This window comes from Diceros bicornis, chromosome 18 (genome assembly GCF_020826845.1).
Source record: "Diceros bicornis minor isolate mBicDic1 chromosome 18, mDicBic1.mat.cur, whole genome shotgun sequence".
Taxonomy (NCBI): domain Eukaryota; kingdom Metazoa; phylum Chordata; class Mammalia; order Perissodactyla; family Rhinocerotidae; genus Diceros; species Diceros bicornis.
The window spans coordinates 6,373,590-6,394,350 of record NC_080757.1 but is presented as its reverse complement, the minus strand read 5'-3'; the positions used below and the strand labels follow the sequence as shown (position 1 = coordinate 6,394,350).

The following is a 20,761-nucleotide window of genomic DNA, read 5'->3' as shown; positions in this document are numbered from 1 at the left end:
CTATAATAGTGAGTGTATAATGTATAATATATGCACATAAATGTTGATTGTGTATGTATGTATATACTATATATCATATGAGAGGCAAAGATTTATGTTCCTTGTAGTGTTATATATGCTACAGAAAAATTGAAGGAAAAACTTAAAATGTTCAACAAAGAATGTTTGGATACATTGAAGTGGGATATAACATACATGTTACATCTGGTATTTTCAAAGAATATTTAATGAGATAGAAAGAAGGAGGTTTCAATATTGCTTATATAATACTATCCCAATTGTTGAGAAATTGTAGAGGAGATATTTTTCATATCCATGTACGTATATGTGAGTTGGAAGAAAGAAGGCAAAGTATTAGCAGGCATTGCTTATTACAGACTTGAATTACCATTAATTTCACTTTCCATCTTGAAACTTTTGTACATTTTCCAAATTTTCTATAATGAACATGCATTTGTTTTACAATCAGAAAAGGCAATATATGCTCTAAATGCTGGCATAGTACACCACAGGCTTCAAAAGAACTTACGTCTATGTTCAAGAACTACAGTAACATGGAATGAACATTTTCCTCTTCATTTAGAGGGAATTCCTTTTCCCTCCCCTCATAAAACACACCCTCTGTTCCAAGTCCTAACTCCCCTTTATTACCAATTCTCATCCAGTTATTCACTGGGTGCCTACGTAAACCTCATTAATGTTTATGCAGTAATTTATCACTGCTAACAGAGTCTTAGTTTGATCACCTCAGTTACTCTATCAAGTGGGTATAATATCTTCCTTATAGGGATGGGAAGCCGAGGTTCAGAGCTGGTTAATGACCTCCTCAAATTCACACACACACAAAAATGGCAGAGCAGAACTGGAATCTGGATGTCCTGGCACCAGATCTCGTGACCTCCCTCAGTGAGCGAGTGGACACAAGGAAGCATAAATCAGAGTCCCTTTTCTCAGGGACCTCCCCCAGCAATAGCTTTCAAGGAAAGCAGGTCAAACGGCAGGTTCTTTTCCCCCACAGGCCCCTCCTGCCGTCCTGGGGCGTGTGCACGCTGTCTGCTTAATTCACTCATGGCCCTATGCCATGGAATACATAAACAAGTGGGGAAAGCCTCTGAGAGGAATCTTGATGCCCAAATGAAGCAATTTGTCTTCTGGAATTATTGTTTGAAATTGTTTATGTCAGTTGCTGAGTTTCTGTACTTCAGGGACCTGTTTGTGATGGAAGAAAAAATTCCCTGCAGCTGAACAGCTATCCTGGCTGGGCCGTTCTGCTGCTTGCCTGCCCTCCTGACACAGGGAGGCGTGTGGGGAGATTCACTACCCAATGGAGCACCCTAAGAATTATCTGATGCTCGTTATTTGCTGGGCACGGCTCTAAGCATGTAACGTGCTAACTAATTGAATCGCCACAACAATCCTATAGGGAGGTGCTGTTGCCCCTCGCCCTCCCCCCAAATTTGTAGATGAAGGAACTGAAGCCACCAGCCCTTAAGGAAATTTCATAAGATTCCACAACTAGTAAATGGAAAAGATGGAACTTGAATTCACGCGCCTCCGGCTCCAGAGCCCATGTTTTCAGCTACGACCCTGTACTGCTTCTCACAGGCACCTAAATTAGTCAGAGCTGGTTGAGCCATCTGACTTTATCATCCTGTCCTCCCAGAGAGCATGCAAATTGTGAATTCTGCCCCCTTAGTGACATCGTAAGCCCCAAGGCATTTCCACTTGAGGCTCGCGTTCTTCATCTCTCCAGTATCTTGAGATGTTGTAACATGAAAGCCTTCAGCTCACGAACCTGGCAGCTCTGTGAGTGAGAGAGAATTCCTTTTGAGGCATGAATTAGTCTTCTTCAAATGTTTTGACAAACTGAGAGTGTGGTGCTTAGGGAAAGAATAGCTTCACAGTGTTTGTGTGAACAGACATCTTTCTAAAACAACTTTGGACCATGCATGAGGCTTGACCATTGAAATAACTGCGTGGTAATTCTGAGTTCAGGCTCTTTGGTTTGAATATTCTCCTGGTTTTTACCCTCCAAATGCCCAATGCTAGAAGCTGGCCTGAGTGAATGTCTCTCAACCTCCTTAAAGGAAGCAGAGTCAGATATCTCTTAGGATTAAAAAAGAACAATGTGTGCCTGGTGCCAGTTCCTTCTGTGCATGCCTGCTCATTTGTGGGGGCAACTAAGGCCGGTCCAGCACACCCCGGGCTCACCATCTCCCGTCAGACCACAAAGGACCACATCAGTGATCTGATCATCGTTTTCACCTCCTCTTCTCTGGATGCTCCCAGCAGTAGATGGGTAGACAGTTAGGCCTGTCTTTCTTGGTCACTGGTACCACTTGACCATGCATCAGCATGCAGGCCAGTGTTTGGCCAGGGAACAGTTATTATTGGTAGCTGGACTCAGAAGGCGAGGAGCAGAGTGTGCTCAGGCAACAGGACTACAAGCAAAAATAATTCCTGGCTCTCAGCCTTGTTTAGGAAACATGGCCAGGACTGGGGCAGGAACAGCATAGACAACCTGACCTATCAGGCCATGTGCTTCCAGCTTTACATCAGTGGCAGCCCTGTTTCCTCTTTACCAGGGCGTTGGATGCCTGCATATCCCAAGAAAAAACATGTCAGACCCACAGGTGACTCAGGCTGCTTATGTGAAGAGTGGCTTTGTCCCAGACTCAGATAATGGTAGAGGGAAGAATTTTGTGGGTGGGCCACCAGTTGGGCAGGAAGAGGAGAGTTATATCTATAATATGTGTCCCACCATATCGGCTTTCAGCTCTGTAAGGGCCCTGCAACCTCCAACGGTGGTCCTGCTTGTTACTTTCCGGGAAATCATCCACTGGTCAACAGCTTTCCAATGGCCTGTCCCTGACAGTGTCCTTGAAGGTAATAATGTCGAAGTGAGGGGTCATACGTGAAAGTCAATCCAGCTAAACCTGGGGTAGGATTCAACAAAAAGGGGAAGGCCAAGGACTAAATTATGGACAGGGACTACTGCTCTTTCTGAGGGAAGAGCCTTCAGCTGGCTGATGCTCTGTTGTGTCCAGGGCTTGTGGTCTTTACCTGGCACTGTGTAGAAAGGACACAACATAAGCAGCCATCCAAGATGCTTTCTGTGACATACTTAACTTGGGGTGCTGGGTCTGCCAATGTCATGCACTGACATTGTATGTACGTTTTGGCCTCCTTTACAAACTCTAGGTCCACACACCTAAGAGTTTTGACTGGTAGAACAGGATTTAAAAATAGATCTCAAAGCTTTGCTTGGTTGTGCTGATAGCTTTCTACCACTGCTGGATGCCCCTCTTCAACACTAATCAGTAGAGAGCCTCTTTCTTTGCAAACAATAGAGAATCAAATAATAGAAATCTTGAACAGGCTTAAGCAAAAAAGGGCACTTATCAACAGACTGAGGTGTCCCTTGGAAGTCAGAGAGAAGAATGTGGTTAGGACCTGGAGGGAAATAAGCTGGAATTGGGGATTTGAACACCTTCAAGCCTTCTGCCTGGCTCTCATCCATGCTCCATTCTTCTCCTCTCCATCAAGCAGATTTACTGTTTTCCTAGTTCATGTGGTTGGAAATGACCACTCCCAACAACTACTGACTTTGTTCTCTCCCAATCCCATTTCCAAAATTCTTAGGGAAAAGCCCGGTCTGGATGGGTGTATGCCCATCCTTGGGGAAAAACTGCAATCGGGGAGAGAGGCCATCCAGTGGGAACATCTTAGCTACACAGAAACAATGTCCATGGCAGATAAAAAAGACATTTCCTCGTAAGCCCAGTGGAAAACCATTCAGAAGAGAACAAAAGGCAGGTATCATTTGCTTCTCATTTTTTCTTTTATTCCTCACTCTGTTCTATCTTTATTGTCAGTATCTCCCTCTCATCAGGGCTGCCAAGTCTTTCTGAAATGAAAATTAGTCCTACACGTGAGTGTGCGCACAAGCACACACACACATGCATGAGCTGTTGTTGAGTGGAACTGGAAGGAAGCATATTCAGTGTTGTGGACTTTACAACTCCATTTTTTTTATTTGTTTAAGTTTCCTGGGAGAAAAGACTAGAAAAAGCTTCTCTAATTCCCAAACTACATGCAGCTCCCCTTTCATGACATTCCCACAATTGTAATTGTTTGTTTAATGTCTTTCGCCCTCCCTGGACTGTAAAATTTACATAGGCAGAGCCCGTGACAGCTTTATTTGCTGCTGGATCTTTAGTGTCTGAAACTGTCTGGACATATAATAGGAAATCAATAAATACTGAATGAATGAAATGAATGGATGAATGATATGAGTGTGTTCACCTCACTGCCAAGTTCCCACATGAAAGCATTGTCTCAGAGGCTCCAGGCAGCCCTACCGATAATCATAGTAACAATGCTTCAGTTTTTTGGTGGGTTTTCTTCCTTTTTGCAAAAGTCTGATGAAAGAAATTGTCATGTAAATTTGATTCACCTGTCTCTGACTCTCTCTCTCTCCCTCTCTCTCTCTTTCCATCTTTCCTTAATTTAATATCAAGACATAGTAATTCTTCTTTTCCACTTGTTTCTCAAATCTTCCCTCTCCCCTCCATTCCCACTAGGTCCAAGTGGCCTTTCTTGCCTTACCCATGGATCATGATAAGAGTCTTCAAACCAGCCGTCTCCCCAATTCATGTTAGCACGTGATTAGTCATCCTAAAATCTCAATGTTACCATTTAACTCGGCTGCTCAAAAAATGCAGTAGTACCCTCTTTCTACAGAATGAAGTCTGAACACCTCAGCTTAGCATTCAAGGCCCTCTGTTCATGAATCCCTACCTCCTTTTCCATATTATCTCTTACCACTCCACGATAGGATCCCTTTCCTTGAACAAGGCAATATTCTGGGGGATACTACATATTTTGTGGGGCCCAGTGCAAAATGACAACGTGGGGCCCTTTGTTTAAAAAAGATTAAAATTTCAGATCGTGACAGCACAACATTAAACTAAGCACATTGCCCTCCGAGCATGGGACTCTGACAGCGCGGGTCATATGCTCATGAGGCTCGCCCTGGCTGGGACATGCCATGTTTATTCCACATTCAAGTTTTTATGCATGTTCTTCCCTTGGTCAAGAATGCCTTTTACCAACCATCTCACCCATATGATTCCAGTAGGAAATGTAAATGTCTAGTTCTTCTATCCTGGGTAGCCTTCTATGAATATGTATTCTTTAATCACATGTTGCTTAACACTTTATCTAACTCAAGTGTATGTGTCTTCTCTTCCCCACTAGATTGTTCATGCCTTAAATTACTTTGTATCATCCTCAGTGTGTAGAGATGCCTCAGCAAATAGCAAGAAATTTTTAAATACTTTTTGAGAGGCTCACTTGGTAAATAAATGCATGATCACCAGATTGACCTGGTGATCCTAAAGATTTCTGTGGCATTCATAAAAGTAATAGCTCTTCTAGTTCATATTTCCCTCTAGAGGATCACTTTAGGACCCCGCATTTGACATCTGACTTCTTAAAACCCTTGGTGGGGTCCTGCTTTGCAATCTTGCAGCCCTTTCCCGCACTTTGAACATAATACTAAGAACAGTAAATATTGTAATCTCATGGGGAAAACTCCAGAGATTAAGAAAAATCTTAGAGGCTTGAATTTGGAGACACACAAAGACAGACCCCGGTCAAAAATGAAGCCAAGTGTCATGAAATGTTAGGACTCCAAGGAGCCTCCAGGATCATCAGCTCATCTTTCTTGGTTTATGAAGGAGGAAACTGAAGCCTGGAAAGGTGAAGCGTCTTGACCAAGGTCACATAGCTATTTAGCGAGAGGAGCAGGGCCTGGTCTTCTGAACTCTTGTGTGACTTGCAGGGGACATCCTGCTGATATATTGTGGCAGGCAGAACTCTGGAAGACCTTTTAAGCACTACTCATAGTGTTTTGCCTATGTGCCAAGCATAAATTGAATCCAGATGCCCAGGTTATTTTTTTTAAAAATACAATTCACTTTGGTTTTCTACAAAATTCTGGACTTTGGCATCTAACCATCCAACATGCAAATTATAAAAAGGATTTACATTTCGACCTATGGCTTATTACATATGCAGAACATGGACAAAGTGTACAACAGTGAGAATATAAGCAGCATTGTGGGTCTGATGGAATGACTGCTCTTGTGGTTACCAAGGGGTGCCGGTTGCTAGGCAGGGTATAAAAGATTCTAATAGTAGCCAAGAGTCCATTGTAAGAAGATGCTGCAGAAGTAGTGAAAGCCTACCACCATCTGCTGATGTAAAAGGAGGCTTCCGTCTGCTGCTGTTGCTGAGGGACCTGGGCTTGGTCCTCTGCTGGAATCGGGAACTTTCCTGTGCTTTCCAGGCTTTACTCTTACACAAGGAATGTTCAAGGGCCAGGATGGGTTGGGGGAATAGGATTATGTTGGTGCAGTGGCACCATAATTCACCCCACTCCTGGTTCTTGGATAAAATCACTCCCATCTGTTCTTAAGCAATATCTCTTAGAAGGTTTGAGATTTTTTAGATTGAAATGATAAAAATAACATATTTAAGTTGGAAGAGATTTAGAGATCATCCAATCCAATGATTGTTAAACTCTGCTCCACGGGGTTCTGACATTTCTTGAGAGATCCTGCTTTTATTGCTCACCCCTGTGCTGTTTTTTTTTCCTTTCATGTAATATTTCAGTTAAGAAATGTTTCCAGTGCTTAAAAAAAAAGTTTGAAAGCATATAATTCTAACTTACTTCTTCCTCTCATGGGTAAGGAGGCTGGAGCCCAGAGACATGAATTCCTTGTATTATTATTTTGAATATTGGAAGAAGAATGTGTTGTTGTTTTGAATGTCTTGTTGGAAGAAGACATTTAGGTTCACTTAGTAAAATTTGGGGAGTTATGTTTACCTTCCCCATCATCAATTCATGAAACATTAGAAGAAAGAGAAGAAGGGACCTGCCCAGTGGCATAGTGGTTAAGATCATGCATTCTGCTTTGGCTGGCCCAGGGTTCACCGGTTTGGATCCTGGGCACGGACCTACTCACCGCTCATCAAGCCATGCTGAGGCAGCATCCCACATAGAAGAAATAGAAGGACCTACAACTAGGATATACAACTATGTACTGGTGCTTTGGGGAGAAAAAAGTAAAAGAGGAATATTGGCAACAGATGTTAGCTCAGGGCCAATCTTCCTCAAAAAAAAAAAGAAGAAGAAAGAGAAGAAGATGACTCTGTGGATGATGAATATATGGTCGGTACAGTGAATACACATCTCTTATTTTCTTTATCAGTCACTATTTTTTTTTTGTAATTTTACATATATTTCTCCCCCAAAAGATTATTTACTAAATATATAATAAACATAAATTATTTTATGACTTTGGTAAAGTTTAAATACACATTAATTTATAATTCAGAAAAAATAGTTTAAATACACATTAATTTATAATTCAGAAAAAATTGTTAGACAATGCATTCTGGTGTTCCTCTAGAAATATGACCGTTCTTAGAGGCTGTAGAGGTTGTGGCAAGTAGGCTGCACAGAGGCTATAGGCCAAGTGAGGCTAAGAGGAATTTGCTTAAGAAAAATGTAGGATTTGGTAGGGGAAAAAAAAAAACAAACAGTTGAGTGGAGGGAGAGTAGAACAGAAAATCAATCAATTATGATGCTCTTAAGAAGGCAATATGGGAGTGTAATGGGTAAGGATGATGCTCTTAGCAATGATGATTTATTTGGATGGACCAAACATAAGCTTAACACACAGATCCCGGTAACTTCTTTGAGAATCTTTGGATGATAAAACTTCATGGGCCCATGTAGTATTCTAGATGGAAAATAACCAACAAGAGCTAAAATTGCCCAGGAGTTGGGAAACACTAATATTGGGAACACTAAAGTTGGGAAACTACTAGTATTATTGTTTGGGTACAATAATATTGCTGGAAACAGTGGAAAGTCTCCAGCACCCGGTGGAGGCAAGGCAGCTGTTCTTCACCTTGAGTGGCAGTAGGAGAGATTTCCAGGTTTCAGTGGGACCTGTCAGCTCTGTCGGTACAGCCCAAACTGAAGTACGGATGGGTAATAACCCAGCTTATCAGAGCAGGATCGATAGCTCATGTGAATAATTCTGGCCCCCAGTTTGCTGCTTCCAAATTAGCTAAACAGTTGAACAAATAGCCAGATTCATTCTGAAATTCTTACAGCAAGTCTGTTGTGTAAAAGTATGGTTCTTTTCTTTTTTCTTTTTATCCTTTTCTTCTGTTCTTTCTTTCTCCTCCCTCCTTTCTTCTTTCTGTCCTTCCTTCCTGCCTTCCTTCCTTCCTCTTTCTCTCTTTCATTTCCTTTTTTAGAATTAGAATCACCTCCATTTTGGGCCCAGGAAGACAGTTCATGATGTGACCAAAAGCTTAGCCTTATAAATCCAGAGTTCTGCTAGGACACTTGGCCTATCTCTTGTTTCCCTCCTGGGGCAGGACCTGGTGTGCCCTTGGTTTAACACATCTTTTATTTTATATTAAATACACATGAATTAATAGCCATCATTGGAATAGATATTCATACACACACACAAATACTCTTCTCACAATAAAAAAATTAAACCTTTTTTGTACTCTCGTTATCTTTTTTATCCTTCTCCCATCTTTCTACCTTTCCCTCATCATCGCTTTCTCTCCTTTCATCTGCTTGATTTTTCTCTAAAATTCTCAGTACATTCAGAACTGATTCATACTCAGATTTCATCAGATTAAACTTTCCCTACCTGCTGTGTGTAAATATTCATATGAACACATGGCACTACTATCTTAATTTGATATATTGCCTCTGTTGCTGGTGTGGATAGAAGCTACTTTCTACTTTTTTGGGCACTTGAAATCTTGTAATTACTTGGAAATCATTCTGAAGGCTGGGTTTGGGGAGTCTAAACTAGGATTGTGTAACTGGGGAGTTCGAAAATCCCAAATTTGTCTCCCACACCCTGCAAAGTATATATTTAAGTCAAAGATAAACCCAGCCTGCCACCAAACAAAACAAAATATTGAGGTCAGACTATAAAAAAAGAGTAGAAACAGATTCAAGGTTAGATAAGTATGACAAACATGATACCTAAAATCTATAATATAGAAATTAACTGTTAGAATAATTAGTTAACAATTTGAAAAAGTAATTAGATCCTTTTCTAATACTTTATACTAAAATTAATTCCAGATGCATTGCAAAGTCAAATGCAAAAACCAAAGCCGTAAAAATATAAGGACATTTAAGTGAATGTATGATCTGGGCATGGAGAAGAGCTTTCTAAGTATACACCAAAGATAGAAATCATAAAAAAGTTCTTAAAAGAAGTGCATATAGAAATGTTAAATGCCAAAATCATCACAAACACAATTGAATGGCAAACTAAAATCCAGGGGAAATTTACAGCCTAGATGACTATGTTTAATGTGCTTCAAATATAAATAGCTCTCCCAAATCTGTAAGAAAAAAAAATCCCAATGGAAAAATTTACAAAGAATGTTATCAGGCAATTCGCAAAAGAAAAGATACTGAGAGTCAACAAATCTATGAAAACCGTTTGACGCATTAGAAAGTATAATGAGATACCATTATTACTTATCAAATTAACAAAGCTTTTTTCTTCTTTAATAGCATCATCCATTCTTAACAAGGGCATAGTGAAATGGGGACTCTCCAATAGACCTAGTAGGAAGACAAAATAATACATCATTTCTGGAGGAAAAAAATTAAATGTACAATAAAAGGGGATTCATTAAACACATAGTGGAACATGATGAAATACTATGTAGCCATTAAAAATGAAGTCTATATATACACCCACACAGAAAGTAGCAAGATATTGCCAGTGAAAAATCAAAGCACAAAACAGTATTAAAACGTGGTCTCATTTTTGCACATATTTGCTTATTTCTATTTCTCAAAGCTACTTTTTCCTCAGAATTTCCTGCAATATTTGTTAAAATATATTTCTCATATACCCCAGACCTACTGAACTATAGTCTCTGGGAAAGGGACCCCAAAAAATAGGTGTTTTTTAATCAGGCCCCAGGTGACTCTTAATATCAGGCAAATTGGGGAAATCCTGATCTAATGTAATCTAATCTAATCTCTTCTTTTGGTTTATATCGAAACTGAGATTCAGAGAGATTCTGGGACCTGTCTAAAGTCACAACTATGTAACAGCAGAGTGGGGTCTAGAATTACGTGTGCTGTATTCCAGATGAATGATCCCCTTCTAAAACACCAAGCTTGTTCAAACCAATATTCTTAAGTTAAACTCTCATCAATCTCCTATTACGTCAGTCAGACAGGTAACAGAACATCTCTTCAACTCCATTGTTTCACACTCAGTAACGATCTTTCTTTGTTGATGGCAAATGCAAAGTTTTCCATTTCCACCGTTCCCTAGCAATGTGACATTTTCAAACAGTAGCACAAAACTCTTTAAATAGAAAAGATCCATTTCCACTCTATCGTGACTCAGTAACAGCCACAGGATTCTTCTCAAACTTTCCTTAAAATGTCATCTTTGGGCTGGACTCAAGAGGAACATTTCAGCCAAGGAGACACATTTTCCACTCTGTCAGGAATGAGCGAGCATGGGGTTGGAACATAAAGTGTTTTGCAATCCTCAGAAAAGCAATACTTCTCACCAAAACCATGGCAACAACTCTGTGTGATGCCGTCAGAGTCTGGGATCATCCAGGAGCCTCATCCTAATTGGAGGCTGGGCTGGGCCCATCACCTGTATCGGTGAACAGTCACCCAGCTGCAGGTTGGCTCCAGAAAGAGAATGGTACGCTACGTGACTGTTGCTATGGAGACACTGTGGGCAGTGATGCTGAGCTGAGGGCCCCTTATGTTGAGTTATCTAGGAGGCAGGGAGCATGAAACATGCCTTGTGTTCTAGTGGCTCCTGATTCTTCGTTTGAACAAATCCCCCCAAATAGGGGAAATTCATTAAAATATAAGGTATAACATGGCAAAAGTTATTGTTTTATCATCCAAATTGTTCCATTTGGAGTTTGTACCCAAATTTTAGGAGGCAAAACTTTAAAGTCCAAAGTCATGGCTTTCAAATTCACTTCCTTGACTTCATAAGTCTATGGCCTTGGATGAGCTATTTATGCCCTCTGGGCTTATGAGCTGTAACATGGGGATAATAATTCGTACTCCTACAGAATTAGTGGCAGGTTTCAATGAGATGATTTATATAAAAACTTGGATACCACAGACTGGCACTTTTCAATTCTATCGATGCCAGAAAGACAGGGAGAAGAAAGAAGTGAACAGGGAGATGAAAGACCTGATCTGTGATGAGTTAATGACTCAGCTTCTTCTGTTCACTCCTTTGTCTGTCTTCTGCCTCTCCCACCTCACCCTATGCACTGCTTAACCCCTGCATCTTCAGTCCCCTCTTCCTACAAGATTCCTACAAATTCCTCTTTATTTTTTTGTGAGGAAGATTGGCCCTGAGCTAACATCCGATGCCAATCCTCCTCTTTTTTTTTGCTGAGGAAGACTGGCCCTGGGCTAACATCCGTGTCCATCTTCATCTACTTTATATGGGACGCCGCCACAGCATGGCTTGACGAGCGGTGCATCGGTCCACACCCCGGATCCGAACCTGCAAACCCTGGGCTGCCTAAGTGGAGTGTGTGCACCCAACCGCTTGCACCACTGAGCTGGCCCACAAATTCCTCTTTTCCAGTTTGCACCACCTCCCCTCAGAGACTGGCAGCCATGGGCATGGCCAATCTTTAAGGAAGCAATGACTTTTTTAAGGTTACACATCAGTGCTCCCGCTACAATATGAGGCTCCCTTTTCTTCTTCAGATTTTATAACCAAACAGGTAGGCTTTTTCCTGAAGCAACCATTATCAATATAAAATAGAAAGGTATTTGATAGCCTTGTTTAGTTTAGGAAGTGAACTCATTAACTCCATCCTAATAATCCTGTGAAATTCGTTATTATGATTTATTATTAATATTAATATAATTACTATATACAGATGAGAAGGCTAGGACTCGTAGACGTGGTGACTTGCCTAAGGTTACACAACTTGGTGGAGTCAAAGCTGAGTCTATGTTTTTCATTCCCAACACCCTTGCTGCCTCCAGCATGTTGCCTCCCTTCTGTATCAAGATAGGTCTGCCCACCAGCTCTGAGCATGTGGCAGAGCTAGTTGTCTGTGTGATAAGCGAAATGTCAAATGTCCATCAATTCTGATATTTCCCGCCCCTTCAACCTGAAATGCTCAAGAGACCTGCACACTCGCACCTGGTCTTGCCCTTCTGGGTGGCTCTGCTTCCTGTCCTGGGCACAGGCAAGTGACATGTCTGGTTGCAACCCAGTGGAGTATAGAGATGCTCTAGCTCCCACTCTTGACTTCGGTACGCAGTCCCAGCCCCAGCTGCATGTAGGGAACCTACTCCTGGTCTTGCACTATACTTGATCCAGAAGTTTCTATATATTCTTTAATAATCATTAAACAGGGACTACTTCTGTGACTGGATAGCGTTTATGCTTATGGTTATACAATACTAAAGAAACATATTCCTTCTTCTTTTAGGGAGGTAGGTGCTTGGGGTGGTGGTGGAACTTGCTACTCTGGTCCTGAAGTTCATTTTGGGGGAAAAAAATAGACTAGAGTAGTCAAGAAACATTTATTTAAAAAAATAGTAATATAAGATTCTTCCTATCAGACATGAAAATCTATTATAAGTCTAGAATCAGTTAAATAGTGCGGTACTGGGACAAGAATAGCCAGACAGATGAGGAAATCAGAATCGAGAGCCCAGGACTTCTGAGTCAAGAAGCAACTTGGGTGCAAACATATGACCCCCAATTCTGATGACGACGGCCAAAGAGAGCAAAAATAGTGGAAAAAAATTGCTTTGGTTCTGGAAACTAAGACTGACACCCAAATGCCAGAACCATAAGAGAACATACTGGGATGACATGGAAAAGACATCAAGAACTCACTTCCCTTCACCTCCCAAAGATAACCACATGGCCTCGAAGGAGTGAAGAGAGGCTCCATGAACACCTGTAATTTGTATCAATATAAAATAGAACCAGGAGTGCAGGGAAGGCATGAGCCAAAAAGCCACCCTCTGCTCAGAGTATTTTTAGCTATGGTGGAGGTTTGCCAAGAACTCTGGGGACACAGAGGGCCACAGCAAGCTGAGAGCAGGAAGGGAGATGCCGCTCAGCAAAGCACAAACAGACAGGGAAGGAGACCAGGCAATAGCTGAGGACAGCTGTGCCCAGAGGGAAAGCCTGCTTCACCAAACACAAGGTTTCTGCCCAAAGCATCAGAGCTCTCCCATGTGCTGGGGAAGCAGCCACACAAAGGGATGTGGTCATTCAAGCTCCACCTCTAGCATCAGAGCATTGCCAAACCTAGAGAAGAAGCCACCCAGGGACACATTCCACTGCCAAGATCATCCTGGCTTGGGCCCTTTGGCCACTCTCTCTTGGCTTGGAGCACTGAACTGGCAGCCAAGCCCCCAGCTTCAGTGAAGAGAAAGATTACAGCAGTGTCCAAGTGATAAGAGCAGCAAGGCCAAGGGCAGTGGGCAACCCAGCGACACTTCACCAGCCAGAAGTAAATCAGAACAACCTTTCAGGAGAGCTATTTGCCTTATGTACCAAAAGCCTTCAAATGTGACACTTCCTGTAACCAAACAATTCCACTTCTAGGAGTGTATCCTGGAGTAATATTGAGGATGTGACCCAAAATTAACTACAAAGAATATCCACTGCTGTTTTTCATAGTAAAATATTGGAAACAAACTAAATATCCAATAATGGGCATTTGGTTCAATAACTTATAGAATAACAAAAAAATACTATGCAGATAATAAAATAGTATGTTTTGAAGAATATTCAATGATATAGGAATATACCTGTGATACATTACTAATAAAAAGCAGCTAGTGAAGGAAAACTTATATGATCACACATAAATATATAGGAAAAAGGATCTCAGGTACATGAATCAAATATTAATAATAATTATCTCCAGGTCAGGGATAAGTATTTTTTTTTCCTGGCAGCTTCTCTTTGTTTTGCAAAGTTTCTACACTGAGAACATACTGATTTTGCTTTCCACTTCTCTATCCCTTTGTGTTCCATACTCAGAGAACAGTTCAACTCAATCCTCTGGCTTACTAATTCGTTTTTAGCTATATTCATTCTGATATTCAGCCACACATTTGAGTTTGTTTACCTTAATGAACTAAGTTTTACTTTGGTCTTTAGTTCTTTTTTTATTATTTTTTTAATTGTAGTAAAACACACATAATATAAAACATACCTTCTTAACCATTTTTAAGTGTACAGCTCCGTGGCATTCAATACATTCACATTGTTGTGCAACTATCGCCACCATCCATCTCCAGATCTTTTTCATTTTGCAAAACTGAAACTCAATGCTCATTAGAACAGTAACTCTCCATTACCCCTTCCCCTCGTCCCCTGGTGACCACCATCCTATTCTCTGTCTCTATGAATTTGACCCTCTAGATACCTCACATAAGTGGAATCATATAATATGTGTCCTTTTGTGGCTAGTTTATTTCACTTAGCATAATGTCCTCAAGGTTCGTCCAGGTTGTAGCATGTCAGAATTTCCTTCCTTCTGTAAGGCTGGTTAATATTCTATTGTGTGTATATTCCACATTTTGTTTATCCATTCATCCATCGATGGACGCTTGGATTACTCCCACCTTTTGGTTATCGTGAATAATGAACATGGGTGTACAATTATCTCTTCAAGTCTTTGCTTTTACTTCTTTTGTATATGTACTCAGAAATGGGATTGCCGAATCATATGAGCGCTATATTTTTAATTTTTTGAGGAGCCACCATACTGTTTTCCATGGCAGCCACACCATTCTACATTCCCACCGACAGTGCACAAGGGTTCCAATTTCTCCACATCCTCTTGCCAAAACTTGTTATTGTCTGTTTTGTTTTGTTTTTAATAATAGCCATCCTAATGGATGAGAGGTGGTTATTTTATTTTATTTTTAATTAATGAAAATTCTCTTGCCTGTCTCTGAGAAAGACCTGTTCCATTGGTTCACAGTGTTACCTTGAGTATACGTCCTTTCATTGTAAGTTTGGAGTCTTTCTTTCGTAGTGCTGACGTTTCTCTCGGGGTACAAGTCTCTTGATCGTACCCTCACAATGTCCCGTTGTGGATACCTGTTACACTGTCTGATGTATAGAGGAGCACAGTCTGTCGAGAAAAGACATGTTGCTGACACTTGTGCTTTGATCTGATTTCAGGGATTGACAGAAAGGCACAGGATGACCAGTAGCTAGTTTCAGGCAATGAAGGATACCCCTTGGGTATTGCCAACAATCTCGAGCCCACCTCCGTGTCTCCCAAAATGCCATATTTGCTGCTCCCACCTGGAGACAGACAGTCCCATCCCCATAACCAATTCCTGGTCCAATATGGGGAGCAGTGCAGGACATGGTAGAGATTGACCTCTCACTTTGGTACCCCAACTAACAACCCTGTTACATTGAGCCTTAGACCCCCTTCTGCTCCAGAGCAAGGAAGATTCTTGGCATGGCTTTCAACCACTCATTTGCATATGTCTTGGGATGTAGTTTTCCAATCCAATCAATCCCGTATTCTTTTCATGTCTTATGGATTACTTATAGCTCCGATCCACTGAGGAATCCCCTTCTTTTTTTCCTACGTAGATATAAATTTTTTTTAAACTATCACTTCTGTTATTTATAGGAATATGGTGTGTTCTCAGTTTGCCGTTTTGAAACAGAAAACATTTACTACTTTTGCTGCTAAGAAGAGAGAAAATGATAGTACCTGTTTCTAAGTACCTAGAAACAGATCATGGCTTATATTAGAACTTTAATAAATGATGAAGGTGACATTAGAAATCAGTGAGCAAAGGAAAATTATTTAATAAATGGCAGATACATATAGTTTGCCGACTATTTGGAATAAATTAAAGTTATAGGCTAGCCTCAAACCATACACCAAATTCCACAAGTGGGGATATATATTTTCTTCCAATTCTTCCAATTCTTTTGTTCTAATTTTTTTTTCATATTTTTCACTTCTATTGCTTAATCAAACTCAATCTAAGTTAAAATAGCTTATGTCTGGAGAACTGTAACAGGTTTCAAAATGGTTGATTCTAGCAGTGGGATAGCTCTTTTTTCCTTTGCTGGATTAAGATCTGTGACATTGAAATACAAAATAATTGAGGATTCTTATCTATTACTGGTGTAATATGTAGAATATGGAAGTTATTTGATGGAGAACTTGGAAAATAACTTATTCCAATGACAATATTTTGATAGAATTCTCCAGTGAAACCATCTGGGCTTGGAGGTTCTTTTTTCGTGGGAGAAGAAAGTTTCTGGTAATCAATGCAATTATTTATTAAATATAGCACTATTCAGATTTATGTTTCTTTTTATATCAATTTTGATACGTTGTATTTTTCAAGAAGTTTGCCCGTTTTATCTAAGTTGTCAAATTTATTGGCACAAATTTGTTAACGATATTCTCTTATTATCCTTTTTAATGTGTAGGGTCTGTAGTAATAATCCAGTTTTTTATTCCTGATATTAGGTCATAGATTTTAAATTTCTCCTTATCTATCATAAGCACTTAAAACTCTGTTTCCCTCTAAGCACTGCTTTAGCTGTTTTTCATAAACTGTAATATATTGTAAACACGTTATCATTCAGTTGATCCATGAATTATTTAGAAGTGTATTGCCAAGTATTTTCCTAAGTAGCATATTGCTTTCAATTTCTAATGAATTCCAATGTGATCAGAGAACATACTCTCTATGAGTTCAATCCTTTTTAAAAAGTTTATTGAAATTTGTTTTATGGCCTAGTATATCTTGGTGACTGTACCACATGCACTTGAAAAGAATGTTTATTCCCTGCAGTTATTGGGTGAAATCTGTCCACCATGGGTGAGCCTGCTGGTATTAGAAGTACTGGTGACATAGCTTTCAGCATCACAGCAACACACAGCTGCCACAGTATGACAACTGACAGATGGGTGGTGTGGTTCTTTAACTGGGAAATGAACTCAAGCTGTGGTGGTGAGAGTGCCAAATCTTAACCACTAGACCACCAGGGCTGGCTGTAGAGCTCCATAAAAATCAATTAAATCAAGATGATTGACATTGTTGTTCAAAACCCCTATGTCATTAGTGATTTTTTTATCAAGCTGTATCAAATGTTGAGAGAGGGATCTTAAAATCTCCTGGTATGATTTTGAAATTGCTTATCACTTTAATTCTGTCAGTTTTTGTTTCGTGTATTTTGAGGCTCTTATTAGATGCCTGTCCATTTATAATTGCTAGGTCTTCCTGATAAATTTTCCCTTTTATAATTAAGAAATGTCCCTTCTTTATCACTGGTAATATTCTTTGCCTGTTAAGTCAACTTCATCTAATATTGATATAGCCATTCCAGCTTTCTTATGCTTACTGTTTGTATGGTATATCTTTATTCCATCTGTTTACTTTTAACCAATCTGAGTCTTTATATATAAAGTGTGTCTCTTGTAGACAGCATGTAATCGAATATTGCTTTTTTATTCCTTCTGATAATGTCTGCCTTTTAATTTGATTGTTTAGACCATTTATAGTGAATGTAATTATTGATGCTTTTGGATTTAGATCTACCATTTTATTATTTGTTTTCTGTTTGTCCCTCTACTTTTTGTTTCTATATTCTCCATTTCTTGCCCTTTTTTTGGATTGTTTGAAAATTTTTTAATATTCCATTTTAATTTATTGGTTTTTTTAGCTGTACCTCATTGTTAGTTGCTCTAGGGATTACAATATACATCATTAATATTTTCAAAATCTACATATAGTTAATATTATGCCACTGAATGTAAAGTGTAAAAGCTTTACAGTCATAAAGGGCCCTTTATGGTATAGTTGTTATCTGTATTATGTGTACATGCCTTAGGAACATCACAAGACAAGGTTATAATTTTTCTCTAAACAGCTATATGTATTTTTTAAAACTTAAGAAGAAAAAGAAAAATCTTTAATATTTACCCAGATATTTATCATTTCTGATACTCTTTAGTCATTCCTAAATATTCAGGTTTCTATCTGATATCATACCCCTTCAACCTGAAGAATTTCCTTAAGCATTTCTTGTAGTGAAGTCTGCTGGCAACAAATTATCTTATTTTTCCTTTACTTGAACATATCTTTATTTCACTTTTATTCTTTTATTTTTTATTATGGGTTGACAGGTTTTTTGTTTTGTGTTGTGTTGTATTTTTATTTTTGTTTTGTTTTGTGAGGAAGATCAGCCCTGAGGTAACATCTGTTGCCAATCCTCCTCTTTTTACTGAGGAAAATTGGCCCTGAGCCAACATCTGTGCCCATCTTCCTCTGCTTTATGTGTGGGACGCAGCCACAGCATGGTTTGACAAGCGGTCCGTTGGTGCGCACCCAGGATCCGAACCTGCAAACCCCAGGCTGCTGAAGCAGAGCACATGCACCTAACTGCTACACCACCAGGCTGGCTCCTATTTTTGTTTTTGTTTTATCTTCTGGCTTCCATGGTTTCTGATGGGAAGTCTACGGTTATTCAAATCAATGTTTCCCTTCTTTATAATGTGTTGTTTTTCCTTAGCTACCTCCAAGATTTTCTCTTTATCTTTTGTTTTCAGCCTTTGGATTATGATGTATCTAAGTGTGGTTTTCTGTGAATATGTCTGGTTTGGGGTTTGTTGAACTTTTTGAATCTGTGAATTTATGTCTCTCAGCAAGTTTGGGAATTTGGGGTCCATTATTTATTTCTCTGCATTCTTTCTGGGATTCTAATTATCTGATGTTAGACTTTTTGATATTGTGGCACAGGTCCCTGAGGCTCTGTCAGTTTTTTCCATCGTTTTTCTCTCTCCTCTTCAGCTTGGTCTATCTTCAAGTTTATCAATTCATTCCTCTGATATTCATTTTTCTATTAACTTCATTCAGTGAACTTTTATTTTCAGATATTCTATGGTTACATTTTAACATTTTCATTTGGTTTCTTTCTGTGTTCTATTTTGCTGCTGAGATTTCCTATCTTTTCACTCATTTCAAGTATGTTTTCTTTTACTTCATTGCACATAGCTGAAAATAACTAAAGTTCTTGTCTGATAATTCCAAAATCTGGGCCATCTCAAGGGTAGCATCAGTAAATTGTCTTTTCCATTTAGAATGAGTCACATTTTTCTAGTTCTTTGTGTATGAAGCAATTTTGGATTGTATCATGAACATTATGAGTCTTATATTACATAGAATCTGAGTTCTACAATTCTCTGAAGAAGGCTTATGTTTTTTGTGTTAGTACACAGTTAACCCAGGTGGATTCAAACTTTAAGCTCTGTCTTACCTATGTGCACAGATGTTCAAATTTCAGTTTTATTTTAAAACTTTGCTATGCTGCTTTGAGTCTGTCCCATAGAAACATCATTAAGCGATCAACTGGAAACGTGTGGAGGTTCATACACACAGTTAGGGGATCCCTTCCTTCTCCAGCTCTCTCCCCTGCATGCTTTCCCCCTCAGTCTCTGGTGGTCAGCCATGGTGTCTGAGTACTGTTCCCTGATTTCTTTGGCCAGAAAGATGAGTAGGTTTTCTATTGGAGTTTTAGTTTCCTGTGACCCACCACTTCGTGACTACAGGTCACTCTCAGTTTTCCCCTAAGTGGGAAACTAACTCCCGTGCAAGTCGCTTCTCTGAGTTTCAACTCCCCTCTACACTCTGCCTGATTTTGTTTACCATTCAGAATCCTCAGGTAGTTATTTTTATATTTTTTTCAGAGTTTACAGTTTTTATTAGTGGGAAGTTTGTCTGAAGGAGGGCTTAAATAACAAACTCTCATATCATTTTCATTTATTCACAAAGTAAAATAATTTAGTCCTCTTTGTTGTCCAGTCCTAACAAGGATTCGTATGAGGTTATTCAGTGAAGCACAGTCTAGCAACCAAAAGTAATTAAAAGCATTTCAACAACATTAGTCTCTCCCAAAGAAGGTTGGTGAGAATCCAATTCAAAACCCATAGCAACACTTTTTAAAATGTCTTTCTCCATTACTCTGTCAGTTTATCTTATGACTGCATTTGCTCTGAACCCTCACTCTGAAATACTAAATAAACTTGAAAGTCAGCCCACATAGTCTTTTCATTTTTGTACCTCTTCTCTCTGCTCTAATTTTCTTTTCATAAAAGCACTTCTTGTTCTCTCTTTTCATTTTAAGCTGATTAAACTAATCCGTCTCTTTGCAAACTTCTGCTCTTTTTATCCTATTCTGAGCAACTTAAACTCAGGAACCAAGATGGCAAACTCAGAATCTCCCTGAGAAAATGGAATATCCATGAGGAAGAGACTAAATGTCCAAAGATAGAATTTTTTAGGGGGCGAGGGTGAGGAGAAGGAGAAAATCACAAATGCTACACTCATAATTTAAATATATACGTATATTTTAGTACTTATATGTCTTTAAGTATATGTTATATATATATATAATAATATAAGTTTATATCACATATAAAGTATATGTGATAAGGGTAATAACATACATTTTTATAATATATAGTTTTGACAATTTACAATGTTTTAATTTTTCTAAGCAAAAAATGACTCTGATAGCCCTTGTTTGAATTTCCAGATGGATTCCAGATTCTCATAATACTACCATTTATTGATGACTTATTATGTGCCAGGAACTCTGCT

General features: G+C 39.3%; 1 protein-coding gene across 1 annotated transcript in view; it reads left to right on the top strand.

Annotated features, from left to right (window-relative positions):
* The window catches only part of MYOCD (myocardin), a 92,052-nt gene that overhangs the window by 15,958 nt on the left and 55,333 nt on the right, over positions 1-20,761 (top strand). The gene's annotated exons all lie outside the window — the stretch shown is intronic.